General features: G+C 37.4%; 1 long non-coding RNA gene across 1 annotated transcript; it reads left to right on the forward strand.

Moving 5' to 3' along the window:
• The first annotated feature begins 1,090 nt into the window (after window positions 1-1,090).
• Window positions 1,091-4,670, forward strand: LOC124097024 (uncharacterized). The gene is made up of 3 exons (XR_006853081.2): window positions 1,091-1,216; window positions 3,711-3,753; window positions 4,431-4,670. It is a non-coding gene; the product is annotated as an uncharacterized LOC124097024 (long non-coding RNA).
• The last annotated feature ends 14,302 nt before the right edge of the window (window positions 4,671-18,972 follow it).

Raw genomic sequence — 18,972 nt, forward strand, 5'->3', positions numbered from 1 at the left:
TCACATAGATAAATACATAACTACAAAGTTTGAGTATTTGCAGAAGGAAAGTGGTCCAATTCTATGGAAGCATAGAATAGGAGACACCGTGCAGGTTGGAGGGTAGTCAGAGAAGGCTCTATGAAAAAAACAATATATTTAAGGAAAGACCTAAAGAAAAGTAGAAAAATAAAAGACTAGAAGACTAAAGGAAGGGGAAGAGGGAAGAGAAAGAGGAAATACTGGCAAATGCATCAAAATAAATTATGTTATATGTATATATGAATATGTCACAGTGAGCCATTATTGTGTATAACTATACTGTACCAATAAAACTATAACAGGAAAAGGGGAGAGGAGATTTACAGGCAGGAGGAACAGCATCTGGGACAGAGTATACTTTGATTTTAATAAATTTCATATTGTGAACAATTTCCAAAGTCCAAAAGAGAAACATAACATCCCGTGATATTAGAAAAATCTCATCAATTTACCTCAGTGTAGCCAGAAATGTGTCAAGAGGAAAACTTCAAAGAGGCAGATTTCATCTCTCTAGCCTGTAAACAAAAGGCCCAAGACACTTCCCTAAGACTTGAGATCAATTTGTAATTTCTCTTTTTGTCATCCCTGAAGAATTTCCAAATTTACTCTTACTCTAGTAAGAGTAAAATATTTTTCCACCTTTATAGATATGCTATTACTAAATATAGTTCAAACGATGAAACAAAGAACAACTCATATCTTCAAAACCCCAGGTCTACCAAACACTAAGGGGGAAAAAAAAAGCAAAGGATAAAATCCATTCACCAATGGTATGCTTGTGTGAGGTAGTAAAATGAAGCAACTCAGAACATATGCTGTAATTCAATAGCAGGGCTGTAGTTTGGGAGAAGGAGTGGAGTGGCTAAGGAAGTCAACATGCAATCTTTCCATTCCTAATTCTATTCCTCTGGGCCATCTAGCTGGGGCTATAAATCAAAAGTATATAGGTCTTAAAAAAAAAAAAAAAAGCATGATCGATGCCAAAGTTACCATGCTTTCAGGGCTGCTTCCCCCTGTGAAGTGTGCCCATTGACCTGAGATTACAAATAGTTCTTTTCCTTGTCAGACTTCTGCAGAGGGTATGGACTTGACCCCAAAGGGGAGTGGAAAAAATGAAGATCTTTCCCTGAACTCTCATCCTACTGCTGCAACTCAAATCAAGCTTTCCCCGCTGCCCAGAGAGCTCATTTTGTAGGTAAGAGAAAGCAGATCGTTTCTTAAATAGAATCTCCTCTTTAAAAGGGACTTCAGATAGCATCTAATCCTAAACTCAAGCTATGCTGTGTAGTATTCTCCTAAACATATATGAAATCTGGCTAAGTACCCCTAGGGAGGGAAGTGCACTATCTCTGACAGCTACCATTTTTGAACATTCTTCCTTACATGGAGGCAAAGTTCATTGTTCTTTAACTTCCACAAAGAGCAGCAATAATAAAAACAAAAACAAAAAACAAATCTTTCCATGTTTGCTTTGATCACTTTCCATGTTCCAGGGCTGTGCAAAGGCATTTCAAATGCATTGTTTCTAATGTTTCCAAACAGCAGCACCAGGAATGATCATCATGCACATACAGGTGAGAAAACAGGTACAAGGTCACATGGTTAGAAGAGGTGATCCAGTCTGGCCAAATTCAATGCCTAGGCACGATCCTCCCTCCCTCCCTCCCTCCCTCCCTCCCTCCCTTCCTTCCTTCCTTTCTTCCTTTCTCCCCCCCAACCCCACCCTCTATCTCTCTGTTGCATGCCAGGATTGTATACAGGGACACTTTACCACTGGAGCTATGTCCCCTGCTCCCTCCTGCCCACTCTATTTTTATAAAAAATTTGAGACAGGGTTAGGCCCAATTCTTGACAACACACATAACTCTTGTTTCAAGTTTGTGTATTTGAAGGCACCTCTAAGAATCTGTTTTCAGCTTCCTCATTCATAACTTATATGCCATGGTTTCCAGTACTCTCAGAATAAGTATGACTCTCTCCATAAAAGATATCTGTATCTGGGGCTGGAATTGTGGCTCAGTGATACAGCTCTTGCCTTGCACGTGTGAGGCACTGTGTTCGATCCTCAGCACTACATAAAAATAAATAAGCAAAATAAAGGTATTGTGTCCGTCTACAATTAAAAAAATTAAAAATATATCTATATCTCTCTTTCTCTAACTACACACACACACACACGTTTTGTTTCGCTGAAAACTGCACTTTGTTCTCCAAATTAAATATGCATTATGAACAGACTTCCTTGAGCCTTTTTTTAATAAACTTTTTTTTTAAGAGAGAGAGAATTTTTTAATATTTATTTTTTAGTTTTCGGCGGGCACAACATCTTTATTTGTATGTGGTGCTGAGGATCGAACCCGGCATCAAGCGCATGCCAGGCAAGCGCGCTACCGCTTGAGCCACATCCCCAGCCCCTCCCTTGAGTCTTTTATGAGTGACATTTATATTGGTTAAGACATAGATACACAATATATTGGTTAAGACATAGATTTATGTAGGTTTAACTGTGGGTTTCAACATTGACTAGTTTTTAGACTCTTGGGCATTTTTACTTCTCAAATAATCAGCTTTCTCACCTATAAGGAGGAGGGAGCAGTAAGATGATGCAGCTTACTTTTAATAATTATTGTGAAAATTGACACTGCATGTATAGTACTTAGCATAATGTCCAGCAAGCACTATGTCAAAATAAATGGTGTTACTATTATTTCTTTATTTGCAGTAAATCAAAACCTATCTAATTGCTGTCAAGTCAGATTTTCCTTTTACCATGTTTGTAAATTTGGATTTTAGATATGAGAAATTTAAAAATTCATGCTAAATTTCTTTTTAAAAAAATGTTCTTATTAGTTGTTGATGGACCTTTATTTTATTTATTTATGTACATATGGTGCCGAGAATCAAACCCAGTGCCTCACACATGCTAACAAGCACTCTACCACTGAGCCACAACCCCAGCCCAACCCCTAAATTTCATCTTAGTTAAATTTTAGCCAATAGTTCCAGCTGGAATCTTGCTTCTGTCATTTAATATATTAATAACCCTTTCTAGGTTATTAATTAATTAAGATGGTTTTGAGCCACCTATAGATTTACAAAATTATTATGAGTACCTTCAAGTTGTTGCTAAATTAAACAGAGAAGTCAAAGTCTATTTTCGTTTGTGATACTGTAGTCCAAGTTGTAAATGTATAGCAGCTACTAGCAGCTACGTGTGGAATCTTCCCTGTGCTCTTCTGTTTCCTGCAATTGTATCCCCCAGTGATTCCTTGAGTTTTAAGCTGCCTCTGACCTATGATACTGTAGATCTTCTGATGTTGACATAGCTGAGTCTATTAACTATCTTGTAGACTGAAAACCAGGACACCTGGGGCTAAACACTAGCTTTCCACCAATGTACTTAGGCTCTCCAGGGCTCCATTTTCATACTTGTAAAAGTGAGCAAATCTTCACCCTTTCTCTTCTTTTGATGATATGGCGAAGACGAATTTTAAAGTAATTATAAAGGGATATTACATTCTTAAAATTGATGGCATATCATGTATAAATTTCACTGTCTAAATGTTAGCAAAAGAAGTCTCTGAGCAGCTGATGTAGATGACACAAAGCCTAGGCATTTAGCATATCCATTTTAGTCATAGATTCAACATATGCACATGTCCAATAAGCTTGTTTTTTTCATTTCTTAGGTCACGGTGAGTAGAAGATGAAAATGGATAGAGACTGCCCAAGGTAGGTAAATTAAAAGTAGCAAATAATCAATTTAAAAGGAGAGAGGAAAGACATATAAAAATTAGAAACTAAAAATTATGCAGAAATATGAGACCAATAAGTAAATGGGAAAAGACCCCAGCTTCGCAGGTTCTGAAGAATATCACTGAATTATATAACTCAGTACTATGATTGATGTTCAAAGTGGTTACTAGTTCTTGCATTGGAATTCTGGTTTTGTATGTTCAGTGTTCGTTGTGTTCTCTTCTGGAAGCACTGCTCTGATTTTCCTTTGGATAATAACCTTTCCAAGCTGTATTTAGTTCCAAAGGAAACAACACTATGGTATTTTTCCCTCCTCTGGCCAAGTTTGAGCCTGTGGTCTAAGCCAGGTCAGTCGCCTTCTTGCAGGAATTTGGATGTTGAGCAGAGCAACACAAAACTGTTGGGCTAATTCATCCTCATGATGGTATTCTGAATAGATACTCTATTCTTCCCTTCTGTACAGAACCTTGAGACTGTGGTCCCTGACTTTTCAAGACTCGTTGTCCATTTTTCCTTAATTTGGGGGAGTGCACTAAATCATTCTAATAAAATGCTATTTGTTTGCTTAACTTAGCCAAAGGTATTTTTTGGCTGCTCACAATTTATTAATTGACACAGATTTATTCAATTTTTATTCCATATTTAATGTTTAGAAAACTACAGATATTTGTGACAAAATTAAGAATATTTCCAATAACCCAATCAACAAATGGGCCAAGGACCTGAACAGACACTTCTCAGAGGAGGACATACAATCAATCAACAAGTACATGAAAAAATGCTCACCATCTCTAGCAGTCAGAGAAATGCAAATCAAAACCACCCTAAGATACCATCTCACTCCAGTAAGATTGGCAGCCATTATGAAGTCAAACAACAACAAGTGCTGGTGAGGATGTGGGGAAAAGGGTACACTTGTACATTGCTGGTGGGACTGCAAATTGGTGCAGCCAATTTGGAAAGCAGTATGGAGATTTCTTGGAAAGCTGGGAATGGAACCACCATTTGACCCAGCTATTCCCCTTCTAGGTCTACTCCCTAAAGACCTAAAAAGAGCATGCTACAGGGACACTGCTACATCGATGTTCATAGCAGCACAATTCACAATAGCAAGACTGTGGAACCAACCTAGATGCCCTTCAATAGACGAATGGATAAAAAAAAATGTGGCATTTATACACAATGGAGTATTACTCTGCATTAAAAAATGACAAAATCATAGAATTTGCAGGGAAATGGATGGCATTAGAGCAGATTATGCTAAGTGAAGCTAGCCAATCCCTAAAAAACAAATGCCAAATGTCTTCTTTGATATAAGGAGAGTAACTAAGAACAGAGTAGGGTCGAAGAGCATGAGAAGAAGATTAACATTAAACTGGGATGAGAGGTGGGAGGGAAAGGGAGAGAGAAGGGAAATTGCATGGAAATGGAAGGAGACCCTCAGGGTTATACAAAATTTCATACAAGAGGAAGTGAGGGGAAAGGGGAAATAATACAAGGGGGAGAAATGAATGACAGTAGAGGGGGTAGAGAGAGAAGAGGGGAGGGGAGGGGAGGGGATGGGGGATAGTAGAGGATAGGAAAGGCAGCAGAATACAACAGACACTAGTATGTCAATATGTAAATCAATGGATGTGTAACTGATGTGATTCTGCAATTTGTATACGGGGTAAAAATGGGAGTTTATAACCCACTTGAAGCAAAGTGTGAAATATGATATATCAAGAACTATGTAATGTTTTGAACAACCAACAATAAAAAAATTAAAAAAAAGAATATTTCCATAAAACTTTGTTAAAATTCCAAACTTTGGGATAAAGGGATATTTCTATAATAAAGAATTTATTGATTTCCTAGCAACAGCAAATCAATGATTTTCTAGTAATAGCAATCAAAGTTGTAATAGCATACATATCCAACAATTGATTATGTATTATTTTTGTAGCTTAAATATATCTTGGTTAACATATTATTTCTGATTAGGTTCTTATTAAAATGTTGGTAGATGACATAGAAACTGCCTGGGGATGAATATGCTTTTAGTTGTGAACAAAACCCTGAACCTTTAACATATGTTGCCATCTGTTTGTACTGGTTGTGCTAAGTGCTGAGACAAAGCAGTGGACAGGGAGGACACAAACAGCTCCTGACGCTGCAGAGCTTGTGGTACAGTAGCCCCGTGACTGTGCACTGAACAAAAGGAAGAATTGCCTTTGCTCCTGACAAGCTGCTTTCCCACGTCTTTGGCCATGCATTTCTCCAGCCTAGAAAATCAAATGTCAACGTATTAGCTACATCCCTTTTCTATTCTATATCCTGTTCCTTTTCCAAGGTCCAGATTGAACAGAGAGTTCTCCATTAAGCTTTTCATAGTAACCACAATAGTGATGACAGTGAAACATGTATTGAGCACCATGCTAACCTCTCGACAAGGATTACATCACTTATTTCTCACTGCGTGCTGCGAGCTATTTATGCACGACTCTTTGGCTATTGAATTGGTGGAAACTTTGGGAAGATTTAAAAATATATATAACTTAAAATATTGAATGCCCAGAATCACGAGGATCTGTTAAAGCCTAGAATCTAAAATATAAGGTGGGAAGGAAACAGATTTATATTTAACCATGCATCAGAATTGCTGGGGGAGTTGTGTGTGTGTGTGTGTGTGTGTGTGTGTGTGTTATTTTAAAGTAGAGATACCTTCTCAAGATTCCAGCTGAAAAGACACACGCATATATATAGAATTCAGCCCATTCAGATCTAGAGATAATCATAAAGAGCACTTGGTTGTGATTCCATTCTTCTTCTCCTCCCTCCCCCTCCTTCCTTCCCCTCCCCTCCCCCTCCTCCTCCCTCCTCCTCCTCCTCTTCTTCCTCCTCCTCCTCCTCCTTCTTCCCTTCTTCTTCTTCCCTTCTTCTCCTTCTCCTTCTCTCTTTTTTTTATTGGTTGTTCAAAACATTACAAAGCTCTTGACTTCTTCTTCTGTAGCTGTAAAGTTTAAAACATGATTTTAGGAGAAATGTCAACTTATCAATGAGATCTTCCCTGATCACCTTATTTAAAATTTTAACCCATCCCATTCACATTAATGCTTAAGTGGTTTCCACAGAATGTGTCACCTTCTGCTTATTAATTACCTTTCATTTTTCTCCACCGGAGTAGCTTATACCTCCACCCACAAGAATGTCAGCTCCATAATGGTGGAGAGTTTTGTCAGCTTTGTTCATTATAGCAGCTACAGCCCCTGAAAGGGTGCCTGGCATAGAGGGGCACTCTTTTTAATTTTTTTTAAATTGTAGATGGACACAATACCTTTATTTTATTTATATATGGTGTTGAGTATCGAACCCAGTGCCTTCCACATGCAAGGCGAGCACTCTACCACTGAGCTACACCCCAGCCCTAGAGGGACACTCTTTATCCAATGATGAATACATGAAAGAATTCAAAGGCCAAAGTACCCTTCAGAAATTCAGTACTATTTCCCCTCCTATGAGAAGTGGAAGGCAGTGCTGTATCAGTAAAATTTTTTGGTGGATAGAATCATGGAGCCTCACTGCCTCGCAGAGGGCACTGTGTCAGGAGCCTTGCAATACCCAGGCAGTGCCTACTGTGTCTGGGGCCACCTGGTCAACAGCAGGTGTTACACACAAGAGCAAGGCCATGAGGAAGAGCTCTCCTGACCTCAGATGGGTTCAATGAGTGTTTATTAAACATACTCAGCTGTTGGTTTCAGCACTTGTGCATATAACTTGTCTGTATTACAACTTCTGGGATTTGTTCAGGGCCATTTCCTGGTTCCTTCAGATCCCAGCTTTCTGCCACCCATATTGTCTAATTTTTGAACTTTTGAAGAGCAGAGTACTGCTTTCAGTGCCATTTAGTCATTTCCTGCAGCTCTTCATCTCTTTAGAGTAGCTTTTAAAGTTACTATGATCATTTTGCATATAGGACATTGGATTTCTATTTTTATTCAACTAAATAAATGGAAGCCACAAAACATGCAAGCTGCACTCTTATTCAACTGGAGGTTGGTTTTGAAATCATTCTCTAATTACCCGATGTCTTTCCAAATCAGACAGATCTGAAAGTAAAAAATTTGGAATTAAAGACACAGAAAGACATGAAGCCCCTCTTATAAGAATTAAGGGGATTAGAGTTTCAAGGAAAATCACCAGGGCTTAGATTCAGACGTGGATCCCAAAGACAGCTCTGTCAATTATTAGCCCTGCAAGTTCCACGTTGAGTTGGATAATGGGGCTGCCATCTCAGTTCACAAGCTGCAGCTCTATTGTGTAGAATTATAAATATGAAAATCACAATGAAAACTGCATATATGTCCAATCTAAAAAGCACTCTAATTTTGCTGAACACTGAAGAATGAAGGTGAGTTGGTAAGAAGAGGGAATTTGAAGGCATCTAGCATTAATTTTCCCATCCTTTTTTGCATGGAAGTCCACTTCAGTGAGATGTATTTAGTCAGCTTTTGCTGCATGTCAGTCTCAATGCCTAAGTGGTTTCTAAGCCATCCACATTCATTCTCTTGCTCATTTGTCTGCAGTTCAACTGTACCAGTGGATCCACTCTTCAGTTACAGGTTTGAGAAAAGTAGTTACTGCCTACACCAATGGACACTGTGTGGGGACCAAGAATATCTTTACTCACTCCTGTTACTGAAAACCTAGATCTGGAATAGGTCTTAACTTTTTTAAATAGAAAAGGAAAAAATAAAATAGTATCTATGGTGGAAAAATACAACAGAATAATGAAAAAGATACCTATCAAGAGGACTTGTCTAGGTGGGGCTCCTTGGGTGACTTGACTTCAAGGTTGTGGGTCATGTAGGCTGGTTTTCATGCTACTGGTTGTAATTGGGTTTTCTCATGCAATTCCCATCATTCTGAGACAGATGGCTAATGAAGATGGCTTTTCAGGGCAAAGACAAAGTTCAAGAAGGAAACTAATTGATATAAAAGTATTAAGGCCCAAACTTCAATCACATCCTCTAGCACTCCATTGGCCAAAACAGGTCAAATTACTAAGACCAGTATCAGAAGGGTTGGGAAGTACATGTCACCATAATGAGGGCCGAGAGTGTGACTTGCTAAATATTAATCTAAACCTTCACAGATGTTCTTTGAATGGGACTATGTTTAAAAGTGCTTGTTAATCTCTTAGAAATTCCCAGTGTATAGGTATATTAAAGGCTCTGGGGAGTCTTGTTCAAAACAAACTTGTTTGATTTCATTTGGCTGAATGCTTCCCAATTTATGTTTTACCTCTACTTTACAAAGACTATTTTTATTTCATGGAACCAGATTTTTGCTGAATACCCATTGGGAAATACTGTTTCCAAGCATGGAATTATACAAATATTAAGAGCACTGGTTCTGGATCAGAGTTGTGTCTCTGAGTTATTTTAAACACCTGAAATTCTTGGGTAAACAGTAGCTTATGGTAGATTGAATTGTGATTCTGGGATTTGGAGATGGATGTACAACTTGGATGGAAGTTGTGAAGGGAAAGAAGTAGTTATTAGAAGGTTGAACCAGACAGAATCCAGCTGAGGGTTCTCATGATAGTTTCTGCATAGACCTGGTAGAAAATAGCCCACTATCACAGGGTTTGCTTAGTTGATTTTGAGGATAAAGCCTCAGGCTGGTGGCAGAAATCATGGATGTGTGACTTGTCAAATTGTTTTTACCTTTTCCCCTTCTAGACATATTTCACAAGTACATAATAATACCAGGGAACATATTTTGCCATGAAAATAAAGCCTTAAATTGTATAGTGAATGAGAAAAGTTTGATTTGATAGTGTGAATGAAATTTGTTCATTTTATATTTCAAGGTGTAATTAGTCAATGAATTGATTGATATAGGATCTATCTCACTTTGGAGATTACAATGCTGTTAAGGAAAATGACACTGAGATCTGAATTGGAGGGAAAGAAGCCCAGAGACAAGGCTAGAAAGGAGAAAAAAAGAAAGATACACTGCAAAGGCATCATTCATTAGGGTCAACTAAGGACAAATGAAGTTTGTGTTAAAGTATTTTGCTTTGTGGGTTTTAGAAAGAACTGTGTTTGTTGAATACGGATTTATAAAGAATTTTCTTTCCCAGAGGATACATGAAGCAAAGTGTTGCTACAGCCTCCACAGAATGTTAGTACATCAGAGCAGGCAAGATTTTGAAGATTATATACCCTAACACTATAATTTTAAAAATGAGACAATTAAGGCACAGAGAAGAAAATAAAGCTCAAGATTATTCAATTGGAAGAGAATAATCTGGAAATGGACCTAAGTCTCATAACTTTCAGTATAGGACACTTTTTATACAACAACAGCAGCATTATTAAATAATAATAATTATGGAGAATTTATTAAGCCAGCCACAGCTCTAAGTAGTTTATATGGACTATCCCTTTTCTGCCCCATAATAACTCAATGGGTAGCTATCCTCTTTATATAGATTAGGAAATGGAGACACAGAGAGGTTAAAAACTTGAACCCAAGGGTTACCTATAAAGGAGTGATAAGAGACAGGAAACATCATAAGCAATTTCCAAAACAATGTCTGGCATTCATCAACCTCAGTTCCAGAAATATCCATCTGACAAAATACAGGAAAATACTTGATATCTCTTCACTTGCTCAAATAGAAAATGGACTTAGAGATCTTTTATGCCCCTTTAAAGCTGCTTTCTAAGAAAGAGTGCATATTTCCTTATCTTTAAATCCACCATCAAACTCAACCATCCTCCTCTTCATTCAAGTTAATACTAAACTACACCCCCCCAAACAATTGGGTAGAAAGTAGAAGACAATCAGCAGTTTTCATTGCATTCTAAGAACATAACTCCCAGGAACATGGTCCTAAAGTTTTAAGTTCAAAGGAAGAAACTTGATCTTAGTGAGTACTTAATCAGTCAGTTCAATAAAAAGTAAATACGTAAGTAAATAAATAAATGCAGACAAAACACAACACAAAAATAGACGAACAAATTTAAAAAAATAAAAAAACCCCACTTGAGTGGAAGAATCATATTAGCCATAAAAAGAAGAGGTAGGCCCAAAGGAAGTTAGGTTTGGAATGAAGTTAGGAGTGAAGTCATAAACCTGCCCTTTAGTTATAGATTTGAGAAAAGGAGTCAAGCCACCTGATGGACAAGGAAAGCTCCACCCTCCACCCTCCCCACCTACTGAGAACATGGAGGGTGGAGGGTGCTTTATTCAAGGGGTAGAAAAGAAAAATAAAATAGTCCCCACATACTGTGTAACCTTGAAAAGAAACAGCATAAAAAAGACTGGGGGTTGGGCAGAAAAAGAGGTACCTATCTGAAAAAAAAGCTGCTCTAGGATGCAGAAGAATATTTAAGAAATAGTTTGGTACATTCAGAAAAGCACAAGAAGATGTGGTGCCTACAGACCAGAAGCACAAGGCCTGCCTGGGGTATTGCAAGCTGCAAGGAGGCAGGTTGTTAAAGAGCACAGCAATGTAAGACAACAGAGAAGGACTCCTTAACTCTGAAAATAGGCCAAAAAAAGAATTCAGGTGTCCAAGTCATCCAATAAGTCCTAATCTATAATGAAATTATAAAATACCTATAGCTGAATACCTTCAATTTTCTATCAAAATTTGCTGAAAGTAGCTAAAGCAGAGGAAATGTATAGGTTTGCATACATTTTCTGACAGGAAAAAGCAATGCTAAAAAATAAATTATCAAAGACTGGAAGAAACTAGAAAAAGAAAAAAGTAAGCCCCAAACCAAAACTAGGAAGTATATTATGGAACATAAAGATAAAATTATGGTAAAATAAAACAAAAGAGAGAATAATATCCAAGACGATACTTTAAATTTTGACCATAAAAATATTAGCTATAACAAAATAACAAAACAGCTAATATTTAGTACTTACTTGCATTGTTACTAAGTGATTCATTTATGTTAATTGATCATTTATTTGTCTTAATTCAATTAAGGAGGGCATTATAATTATCCTCATTTACAATAGAGGGAAACAAAGCTAAGTGGCTTACCAAAGCTTATGCGACTAGAAATGCAGAGCCAGAATCTGAACAAGGATATTTGGTTCACTCTCTTCTCTCTCTCTCTCTCTCTCTCTCTCTCTCTCTCTCTTTCTCTGTGTGTATGTGTGTGTGTGCATGTGTGTGTGTGTGTTTGTGGGGATTGAACATATAGGTATTTATAAATGTATAAATAGGTATTTATAAATGTATCAATGTTAAGAATGTGCTATAGCAGTGAGCAACACTCCCAGCCCCTGTTTCATTCTTAAATAAGACATAAAGCCTCCAGCAAGGCTGATAAGAAGACATGAATAAGCAAAATGTACAATAAAAAGGAAAAGGAAAAATGAGAATATTTTGAATAGCTAGCTTATATTTAATAAATGTGTGAGGAATATGTTAGTTTTCTAGGGCTACCATAGTGAAATATCACAGACCACGTGGCCTATGCAACAGAAATTTATTTTTCACAGTTCTGGAGATGGTAGGTCTAAGATCAAGGTATCTGTAGGTTTGGTTTTCCTGAGGCCTCTCTCCTTGGCTTGCAGAAGCCTGCCTGCTAACACCATCCTCATGTGCTCTTTTCTCCTTGTGCAAGCACACCTACTGCTAAATTTCTGTGTGTGGAAGATCTCCTTCTTTTATAAAGTGCTGGGAGCCATTAGCCAAGTAGGTATGACAATTTCCTTGCCAGCGTACCCCATGTTGCAGTGACATTGAATGTACGTGACCTTGCTCAAGGACCAAGGCAGATTAGGGTGTTCCCGGTTTTAAGATAATCGTGTTTAGGGCGTTCCCAGTTTAGGTTCCAGGTTTAAGGTTTAAGATTATTCCTGCTGGGAATAGGGCGTATCCTGCTGCCTGAGTTCCCCTTGAGTTCTCACGGGATTCAGACAGTATATTTTGGAGATAGAAGCCCAGTGGAGGTGGATTTGGGCAGAGAACGTGGATTTGGGAAGAGAACGTGGATTTCCCCAGAACGTGATTGTAGACGGCTGGTGTGAGTTCGGGAATAAAGAGTTGCTGTTTGAATCTACAAGCTGTGTGGTGGCTCGTGATTGTGTGCCCAGCCAGACTGCGGCAATAAAGGACACCAGTCAGATTGATTAAGGGTCTACACTAAGGGCCTCATTTTAACTTAATCATTTATTTGAAGAACTTATCTCTAAACATATGTTTGTTTACCTGAAATGCCAGGCAGAAGTTTAATATTAAAGATGTCAGAAACTACTTGATTTAAGTTCTTGATTTCAAACAAATTGAGTGCAAATTACAGGTGTGCCACTCAAAATTTAACTTTGAGCAATTTACTTAACTCCCCTGAGTCTCAATGTCCTCAACCATAAAATATTTCTTCATCTTTAAAGCCAGGAGGAATAATGATAAAATTCAAAGCAGTCAGTCATATTAATATTATATAAACTATGTAACAAATTATTGCTAAATGTTCACTATGAACCACACATTGCACTAGGCTAAATGCCTTAAGTCTATTATTTTTTTCTTTTTATCATTATGTGAACTAAGTGCTGTGATTCTATCTACTTCCAAATAAAGAAAAAGGTATAGGCCAGAGAGGAGGGAGCCAGACTGAAACACACATTGGCAGGTTTCAAAGTCAGCATTAAAACCCTGGTGTTTGTTGCTTCCCTCTGTTGCCATCAAGAGCATTGCCTGTCACAGATGATCTTCAAGGTTGCTTACATAAATCCTTTATTGCATCACAGGCAGAGACACACACATATACTCAGAGAAATCAGCCCATTTCCCTTTCTGATTAGAAGTGGTGTCATTTCTCAGTATTGTTCTAAAAACAGATTAGTCACAATAGATCCTATAGTGCTTCTATTACAGATTTGTACAGTCAGCCTACAACATGGCTTATAAAAATGTTCTTTCAGAGCCACGGTGGCTCTCTTTGAACATTTGTGCAATGTCTTTAGTACAGAGAGTACATCTATGAAGATCAAGGATGGGGAAAAACGTAATGAAGCCTGTTGGGAAGCCCTCTCTGCGGTCAACTGTAGTTTCAGATGTTGTCATTCTGTTTCTGAACTCCATTCTGTGAAGCTCCATTTTGGAATCAGAGTGTTTTTTTGTTTGTTTGGTTTTTTTTGTTGTTGTTGTTGTTTGTTTGTTTTTGTTTTTAATTGTAGATGGACACCAATACCTTTATTTTTATGTGGAGCTGAGGATCAAACCCAGTGCCTCACACATTCTAGGCAGATGCTTTGTTACTGAGCTACAGCCCCAGCCCCTGTCATGGAGTTTAAAGAGACTAGCAAATGCTTTAGTTCCATCTTCTCCCCCATGCTAGAATCACTTCAACACTATTCTTGATAGTTGCTGGCACTTGCTGTGGTTGAGGAGCTAGGTAAAGCATCCTGGAATCTTCCATTTAATTTCTGGAGTCCACCAGTGGTTGTATAGTTCTTTTTTTCTGTCATTTTCATTCTCGATCTGAGTTCTGCCTTCAAAACAGCATAGAATATATACTAATCTCTTCTCAAGTGTGAGTTCCATATGGTGAGAGACCACATATTATAAGGAAACAGATAAATAAGTGGTTGAATGAATAACTTCTGAATGGCTGTTTTAGGCAGTAATGGTTCTAACATTTACCCTGCCACACTTGGCTACAAAGGGTTTGATTAAGGGTAAACATCTGATTTAGTCTGGGCCAATCAGATTCATTTCTTGGGGAATTTGGAATTAGACCTATTTCTGGGGAAATGAGCAGAAAGGTGGGATATTGAAGCTGGAATTAAGGACAAAACTAGACACCGCTCAAAGTTCCTAGCAGAACCACGAGATTCTTTACACAGATTCATAACACAGGTGAGAATCACATTAACTTCTGGGAGAGTGAGGTGGACCATGGATCTGATTGCTTCCCTGCATGTGGCTCCAGTTTCCATGAGGGTCAGCTGTTCTTCATGTCTGTGAGAGTTCTGAATTCTTATAGTAATTGTTATTTCCCCAGAGGGACAGTTACATACATATGCTTTGAATGGAGTTGGCCTAGGTTAGTTCTGTTCCTTATAATCAAGCTATCACTGAAAAAGACAGTTTGTTCAACCTAACAAAACAGTAATTCTTTTTGTTTTAAATTTTATATACATATTTAGTTGTTGATGGACCTTTATTTATTTTTTTGTATATGGAGCTGAGGATTGAACCCAGTGCCTCACATGTGCTAGGCAAGTGCCCTACCACTGAGCTACAACCCCAACCCATATAACAGTAATTCTTGACTCATGCTCTGAGCACAGAAAACTAAAACACTAAGTCCCCCCACCCCCGTAATAAGAATTCGTGCTAAGACAACTGTATAATAGATTTTGGGTAAAGTTTACTCAGTCACAAAATTGTTCAGCAAAATGGGGCTGGGGATGTGGCTCAAGCAGTAGCGCGCTCCCCTGGCATGCGTGCGGCCCGGGTTCGATCCTCAGCACCACATACAAACAAAGATGTTGTGTCCGCTGAAAACTGAAAAAATAAATAAAAATTTTCTCTCTCTCTCAAAAAACAAAAACAAAAACAATGTATTAAGCAGCTCAAGTCATGTCACTTTTTGTGGCCAAGGCATATCTTTATCTCTAATAATTTTCCCTTTCTTACTTCTTCTCCAGGAGAATAAAAATAAACAGGCTACTAATAACAAGCCCCTGAGCAATGGTAAGTAAATAAAAGTTAATTAGCTTTTTTTTTTTTTTTTGAGTGCACAGGAGGGACAAGGCAGTGCTCTAAGTACCTGATTTTTACCACATCCATTTTGAATGCAGAGAGAATGTTTTGTTTATTGTGTATTTCCCTCTTAAGTTCTTGGTTGCCGAATGTGTGGTAAGAAAATATTGGATACCTGGTTATATATGGTTTTAGGCATATGTGTGTATACGGAGATTTCATATAAGTTGCATCTAAACCTAAGTATATGTACACACACATACCATACTAATCCAACAACGAGGAAGAGTCAATTTATTTTTATTTATTATTTTTCATAAATAAATGTGATTGCATGTACAGACCAGCAGATATATTGGGAATCTCAATCTCTGATTCATACATCTTGAGTAAAACTGTAGGCTACCTTTGTCTATTCATGAGGATTTTAATTCATCTCCTCTATCCCACCCTTTACTTAAACCAAATTAATTAAACCAAACATTCAGATACCATTTCCTAGCTGCTTTTCTGCAGTTCTAGTTTGTGTGGGATTCCCATTGCCCCCATCACTTTGGGGTTCAGCTTCAAGGATGACAAGGGACATGATAAAGAAGCACATTTTTTTCCATAGTCCAAATGCCAGTGCAGTTTTTACTTGGTGCAAATTCATTTTAATTACCAATAGAGTTATTGTGAGAGTTAAAAGAATTTATGTCTGTAAAACACTTTGCATAGCCCGTGGTACTTAGTAAGTGCTCAATAGGTGATTGTTTCTAGCACTGTTTCAATTGTTGGAGAATTTTGCTGTCCATGACCCCAAAGAGAAATGTAGGAAACGATTTGTGATGTACAGGATTAAGGTCAGAGGAAGAATTTTAAAAAGAATTGTACGTTTTCTGTTCCTACTGATCTTAGTTTTAAATGTTATTATTATTATTATTTTTGGTGATAACACTATTTATTTAGAGCTCTATCCTGCACTTTCTTGTGAGGACAATCCCAAGCTTCTTTTTCTGTGAGAGCAAATTCCCTTGTGCTTCTTAAATTTTTGTTTTCTTGGTGTAGAGTCTGTTTTCCCTAATTCACTGTGGGTTTCATGAACTTTTCCCCTTTCAATCCTAGTTGTTTCAATCTGGGCTGTGGCAGGAATGGTATTTAGAGAAAAGAGATATGAGAAATGGCAGCTCTTTAAGATAAACATATTTTAAGACCCCAGATACTTTTATAATAATTTTTCATTCCTTCTTAGACACTTTGTAAGAAAACGGCCTATTTTGTGTATTTTTACTCTTGGAATTAGGAACAAGTTCTTACCAGCCAGCTGCTGTGCTTTTGAAGGCTGAAATGCTAGTGTTTTGGTCTCCACCCTCTTGGATGACTTGCGGAAATACCTTCCAAGCACCTTCCTATGAGAGTTTCCTCAGATTTAAATGAAGAATTAGAAAGGACTGAGGCTACATAATGTCATAAGTGCATATAATTTATATTTGTGGGAAACCCAATCAAACTCACAGGGGAGGTTGAGGAATGTGGATGCCCATAGATTTTAAATAACAGGATAGAATATTATTTGGAAAACAGGGGATTGGATGGATTTTGGATTGGATGTTGATCACAAGATTGTATCTCCAAAATGAACACTGTTGGCTGAGCAATATACAGTTGTGTATATGGTTGTGTAATGTGCTCCATTTACTTGCCACACACCCACTCCAAAGGCTAGTCTGTGTTCTTTACTTACTTTGTACCCCCATCCTCAGGTCTGAGTCCCTGTTGACAGGGAGATCAGCCTGGCCTCAAGAACATGTTCTGTTAGTTCAGATGTTAAGTGGTTAATGTTTTTCATATACTTAAATTTCTTTATGGTAAATGGTAGAGACAATTATTTTACTGTATTCCCAGAATATACCAAGGGAATCAAAGAACTCTAACAAGAGACCTCATTTTCAGCTAATATGTCTGTGGCTAGGTTGTAAAACTTCAGAAAAATCTCAAGTTCTCATGTTGCCCTGAAGCAAGAAATGAACTTTCTTAGTAAATATGTCACTAAATAACTATTGTTAAGTGACTATTAAAATAACCTACATCATCCTTTATCTGTTCTTTAGTTTAAGATTCGAGCAGAATTATGATTAGATTTATCAATACAATTAATTTACTCTCTAAGATTTGTCTTCTAGGAGAGAGCTCTTTGTTCTCTACCTGGGGAACCTCTGTCTCTCTATGGTGTAAAAAGGAAACATCTTTTTTAGAAAATAGTCAGATATTGCGGTAGGGAGTATGTAGATCATCTTCATTATTGTATCATCCATCAGGGCAGAGATGGAAACATTGCGAGCTGGGAACATTGAGTTTCATTTTTACCGGTATCTTTGCCTTTTAGAAGGTATTTGTTAGGAGTACTTAAAGTAAAATGGATTGCTTCAAAAATTGTGAGATGAGCTATAGGGCAGCTTTTCAATTTAATTAGCTTTTTTGTTTGTTTTATATTTGCTACTGAGAAAAACCGAGTAACACCTAAGTTATCCATTCTTTGAAATATCCAAGTTGCTTAGAATTCTGTTAGGTTAACTAAGAACACTGTTTCTAATCATCCCAAAATGTATAGCTAGATAATTCAATTTCCTGTCAATTATAATCTCCTTATTGTACTCCTTTCTGTATTGTGGGTATTTCCCAACTCAATTCTAGTTTACACCTCCAATGAGAAGGATTAACAATAAAAAGCCTTTCCTATGCACAGGTTGGGGTAGAAGACCCATGATCTTCCCCTACCCCATCTTCAAAGCTCCCAGACCCCAAACTTCAAAATCATATATTATTTCTCCCCTTTTGATCTAATATTAAATCATATTGAATTTGTTTCAACAATACTTTTCTATTTATTTCTCATTGTTCATTACCATTGCTATAGCCTTAGCTTAGATCCTCCTAATTAATTCATTAGTGTTTTTTATGCATTGATTTGTTAACTCAGCAAATAACTGCTATTCATCTATACCTACTAGGTACTAGGTATTAGTAACTGAATACCAGCAATAATCAAGCTGAAACTCATATTAGGCATAATCTTATCTAGTCACAGAAAAAGTCTTTAAATACATTTTTATGTATTATATCTCCCTGTTCCAATGCATTAAAAACATATTACCAGATTAATTTTATTTATTTATGCTGTATTCTGACCTGAGAGACCCTAATGGTAACGTCCTCATCTTTTTTCCAGGGTTATCTCACAGCGTTATTTTTCTTACATTTTAGATCAATGCATCTGCTAGGTATGCATTACCACATTCTCTAGACTTTCCTTAGCTTTACTGGGCATGCCATTTTTATCGTATGGAAATGCACTTTTGTACATCTCATGTTCAAAATTCATCTCTTTTTTCCCTAGTATACTGAACAGTTTAGTAATCTGAAAGCTGAGATTATGATGCTAAATTTTAAACTGGAGAATGTAACACAAAACAGAGAAAGACTGGAAACAG

This window comes from Marmota monax, unplaced genomic scaffold, assembly GCF_021218885.2.
Source record: "Marmota monax isolate L192 unplaced genomic scaffold, Marmota_monax_Labrador192_F-V1.1 WCK01_AAM20220418_F8-fsc00023, whole genome shotgun sequence".
Lineage (NCBI taxonomy): Eukaryota > Metazoa > Chordata > Mammalia > Rodentia > Sciuridae > Marmota > Marmota monax.